Source organism: Oryzias melastigma, linkage group LG9, assembly GCF_002922805.2.
Source record: "Oryzias melastigma strain HK-1 linkage group LG9, ASM292280v2, whole genome shotgun sequence".
NCBI classification, from domain to species: domain Eukaryota; kingdom Metazoa; phylum Chordata; class Actinopteri; order Beloniformes; family Adrianichthyidae; genus Oryzias; species Oryzias melastigma.
The window spans coordinates 3,876,488-3,881,712 of record NC_050520.1 but is presented as its reverse complement, the minus strand read 5'-3'; the positions used below and the strand labels follow the sequence as shown (position 1 = coordinate 3,881,712).

Sequence of the window (5,225 nt, the reverse complement as noted above, 5' to 3'; positions counted from 1 at the left end):
AAAGACATGTTCAACCAGAAAGTCTCTGATTACATGAAACAAAGAGCGTTCAGGTAAACAGGTGAGAAAGGTGTGCTGCAGGTGCAGATCTGTGTTTTCACAACAATCATTCACACATCTACATTCTGAACGTGTCAGAATACAGAGAAGAGCTCCAGAACATCTGAAGAAACCAACTAAATCCACATCTTAACCAGGAAAACTAAAACTGTGTTTTTAACCTAAAAACATCTAGAGATTTCCTTCATGTTGGTGATGTCCTGGTGTGTTGGTTCAGTGAGTGTCAGAAGGATTATGACTCACTTTCACGTCTTCGCTGGAAATCAAAGTTTCAGAGAAACAGATCAGTCAGTGGGAGGAGCTCAGCAGTCACACAGCGAGGCGTGCTGCTTTCAAACCACATTTAGCACTTTTAGTGTAAATATTGAAAATCAAGCATATAAATTAGGGCTGTGAAAGTTAACGCATTAACACGCGATTAATAAAATACAATTAACACGTTCATAGAGAAACAGTCTTGTTCTTTGTCTGGGATGGGTCAACCTCCTCCTCACACTCTAAAACATCAGATTTTAGTACTTTGTTCTCGCTATTTTTCGGTTTAGTTCAGGAGTGTCAAACTCAATCACACAAGGGACCAAAATCTAAAACACACCTTAGATCACGGCCGAACAGGATAAACATTATTAAACACTCTGAAACGTCATTTTTGAAACTTTAAAAACATACATTTGTTACATTATTATGAACTAGATCTATAGCATTACATGCTAGTGCTGATAGCTGAAGATGCTGAAAATGATAGCTAAAAACACTGAAGCTGATAACTGAAAACGCTGAAGCTAATAGTCAGCTAAAACGCCAAATTAGCCTTTAACACTAAAAAAAATCTTAGGGTAGCCAAAACAGCTAGCATAGAGCTGAAATATCAGCTAACCCTCAAAATAGCCTAAAAAACGTTAGTAAACGCCAAAATATTCCAAAAAGCTAACAGATTGAAAATTTTTAAAACTTTAAAACTGTAACTGTTCTGAATAATAAAAGGCAAAAATATTATTCCAGAATAAATCAACTCAAACCTTAAATAACTTTCAATATTTTACTCTCCATAAAAATATATTTTGTCAAAATTATAAAAGTTAGAAATGAGTGAAAGATAACATGGGGTCATTAATAAGAATAAAGTCAAATGATCTGGAGGGCGGTAAAGAAAACCATATAAAAGCTGATCGTCACGATTGGTTAAATAAAGCTTCAGATCAGAGAACTTCACCTTTTATCGTTTGTTTTCGTCCAGAAGATGAAGGAAACATTTTCTTCAAGCCTGCGCTGTGATACAGAACATTTGGGCCGTGTGACCAGAACTTTTTTTCTTGTGGCTGTAAGTCAGCATCTTGGTTTTCTTGGAGTGTTACTGCTCACAGAAACGTCTTTAACTGTTGATGTGTTTAATGCTCACAGTTGACACTTCTGGGTTAAAAATAAATGTAAAAGTCTCAGACAATAACAGGGAAGTAAAAACTTTATCTGACCTTTTTGTTCAAAAGTTGCATAATGTCATAAAATTGACTTAGTAAAACATTGAGATTAATCGTGATTATTCACAATCCAAAAGTGTGATTGATCTGATCGATTATTTTATTCAATTAACGGCACTAATTAAAAATAAAGGCTCTAAATGAACAGTTTGTGTGATTTTACATTGTGATTATTCCCAGATAATAAGCGGTTGGCAAATACTGTAACAAAAAAATATTAATCATGATCAATTCCAATTAATATTTTTCTAGGTTTGCAATTAATTAGTTAAAGTTTATAATCGATTTCTGGCTCCGATAAAAATCTAAATTTTTCTCTTCAGAAATCTTCATGAAGATGTTTTGGGGTTTTTTTCCGGACCTCCAGCTTTGACCTCATCCTCCAGATGAGGACCTGGACTCGGTGGTAAAGACCTGCAGGTGCAGCTTTATTCGCCACTTCTCCCTAATTTATCGCCAAGGTTACGAGCTGCCTCCCCCAGGCCGCCGCTCGCTCCCCAGGAATGCTTTGAAGTGCGAGCCGGCTGGATGAGAGGATCCAGGTGAAACGTCTCGAGTCCAGAAGCTCTCCTCCAGATATTCCAAACATCCGTTATACAGTCCCATCCTTCAAAGAGTTAATGGAAGAAGTTCCAGTCGGATCCGGGGGTCCCAAAACTCTGAGGGGGGGGGGTTTAACGGATTCACGTTTTTAGGGAATCTTTAGGAGCTGATCCGTAAAGGTTTGGGATTTACGGAGTGAAAAGTCACGTCTGTTTTTGGGCTGTAAACGCGATAAATCGAACAGAATGAAGGTGTTGATGGTCATTAACGCACATTAATGCACCTGGAGGAGCAGCAGTCCTTCACTTTGCCTCGGTGATTTCTTCAAGAGCTGCATGTTTTCATTCAATGTTCCTAATAAAACATTATGATTATAGTGATTAAATATTTCTGAAGACTTAAATCATAGAAGCAGATTTGACTTCAGGACCCAGTTTCTCACATCACCTTAAAACAAATGTGTTTTATTGTGTCAAACTTTGGAATTCACAACAAAATGATTTGAAAAGTTGTACACACATTCAACCGTTTAAAACATGTTTTAAGATCATTAAATTGGTAATTAGTGTTCTGTCTTTTTTGCTTATTTGAATTGTTTTGATCGTGAATCTAAACTCTATATTTCTATGTGTATAAGGATGTTGGGTTAGTCAGTGCTGGTATAAAATAAGAACATTGTTCGTCCGTCGGCTGCTTTTCACTCGTTGTACGATTGTGTTATTATAGACATTTTTGTGTGTTTCTAATGAATGAATGAAATAGTTTATTTCAAGCAATCAGGTAATAATACATAAAATAACATCTTACAATATCAATTACAAGTTGATCACTTGGAAGGGAGCGAACTAATGTTCCTTATGGTTCATGGGAGGAAAAAAGAAAGAAAGATTAAATACATAAAGAAAGAAAGAAGAAATACATAACAAATGAAATAAGAAATAGAGTGAAATAAAGAAAAAATGTATTAATAAAGAAAAAAAGACAGAAAGAAAGAATTTAATTTTGAATTTACGGTCCTTTAGTGAATCCCAATAAAACACTGAACATTTGGATAAAAGACGCTCCTCAACCAAACAGAGGTAACAGTGTGTACACCAGTAAAGAAATCAAAAAGGAAACACAATGTTGTCATCATCATCACTACACAGAACGTACATTTAGACTTTTATCAACTTAAAATAAGCAAATTCAACTTTCAAACGACTTCTCAGGAAAGAAAAAAAGCACAAAAGATACATCAACACAACCAGCGGAGAGGAAAAAGTTATTTATCGTTAACCAAATTGTAAGTTTAGCTGCTGATGCAAAAAAAATTAAGAAAGATTAATCACAACACAAAAGTGTGATTAATCAGATTTTTTATGTTTGTAATCACACTATAAAATCACACACAAAACTGCAGATTTATTTTAATTAAGAATATCATCTTAATTAAAATAAATCTACAGTTTTGTGTGTTATTTTATTTTGTGATTAAGTGCTCAGCAAATACTGTAGCAAAAAAGTTAATTGTGATTAAATTTTCCCAGGTTTGCGATTCATTTGTTAATTTTTTTAATCGATTCTTTTCTCTATTTTATTCAGGAATTCTAAAGATTTAAGATTTTGAGGATTTGATCATTTTTTGTCACAGACTTCTGTGGGTGTAATTCCAACCAATCAGATCTGAGATTTGAAGGCCTTCCTCACAGAAGAATGTTGTTATATTTTAGGAATGCTGGAGACTTTGGAAAACGTCCACAAATAATTTGTCAGATTTATGAACACAGACGAGTTTGACATGATCTAACAGTCTGTAACCTTCAACACTCACGTTCAGGTCCGGTTCTTACCGACTATGATCCAGAAGGAACCACAAACTCTCTAAGACGCTAATTTATGTTCATGCTACTGCAGCTGTTGTGATAAACACACTTTTTTGGTATAACTTAAATGTAAATATAAAGAAAATTGCAGTCAAAATAAAATAAATGAATAATATAATTTATAACTTTTGCTGGAGTTGTGCAGGGCTTCCTTTCAAAATAAAAGACATTCTGTACCATATTTGATGATTTTAATGCAGCAAATGTATGTAATGTCATGTCAACAGTGAAAAAAACATTTTATTTTAACATTGTTGTTGGTGGATCTCGGCCAGGAGTTCACAAATCAGAAGGAAGTAACCCATACTGTATTTTATAGACCATGAGGAACATTCAAAATCCTTTAATTTTTCAACAAAAGGAAATTTGCTTTATAATCTGAAGTTCCTTAAGTATAAACTCTGACTGTGCACTAAGCTAAAACTGATTTTTGGTGGTAAAAGTCTCTGAAACATCAGTCAAAATGTTTTGGTGACTGTGATGAAGCTGAAACGCTATTTTAATTTAAAAGAGAAAATCATTTTCATTTTTCTTTAACAATGAAGGGGTCAAAAGCCTCCTGATCCAACACTAAATGTTTCTGTATTCTGATAAAATTCCAGGATTCAGAGATGATTCCGGATCTTAATGGATTCCAGACTACGGAAAAGGTTTCCAAAGATCCTTGAGCAGCTTCCATGGATGCTGCAGGGGTCCTGGAATCTCTGTCCAGTGAAGATCTGGATTAGATTCAAGGTGTTCTTGAACATTCAAAGTGCTGGAAGAACTTCAGTTTGTGGGAGAAAAATGTTCCTTGGGAACTAAGTGAGATCTTGTGATGTAAAAGTCTGTAAACGTTCAGAGAAATCGGATAAAAGGTGTTTTTGTCCGAATCTGAAGCTTGAAAAGCGCAGCGGCGTCTCCGTGTGAAGGAGGGTCTTTATCGGCCGCTGTCATGTGGAACAAAGTGGACACCTGGCTGCAGGCCGCCCCCGTCCACCTCGCCTTCGGGCCTGATTGAAACGCCAGCATGCGGCTGGAAGCGCCCCGCTGAGCGGGCCGTAAAGAGTAACAGGAGCGGCGCGGAGCGGGAGGATCACGGGGATCCTGCTATGGTGATCAGCCTCTGATGGAGCCACAACACATGCGTCTGAATGCTAAAGCAGGCGGGCGCACGTTTGTCTCTGTCTGACACCGCGACCTCGCCGCTCCAACGTGCAGCAAACAGGAGGGCGTGTCCTGCAGCTCAACACGCTAAAGCGACACTTCAGAGTATGCAGATTATGTAGAGCAACCCCCC

At 36.7% G+C, this 5,225-nt stretch overlaps 1 protein-coding gene across 2 annotated transcripts in view; it reads right to left on the bottom strand.

The window, feature by feature from the left end:
* Window positions 1–5,225, bottom strand: part of dmrt2a (doublesex and mab-3 related transcription factor 2a) — a 15,467-nt gene that overhangs the window by 4,492 nt on the left and 5,750 nt on the right. The gene's annotated exons all lie outside the window — the stretch shown is intronic.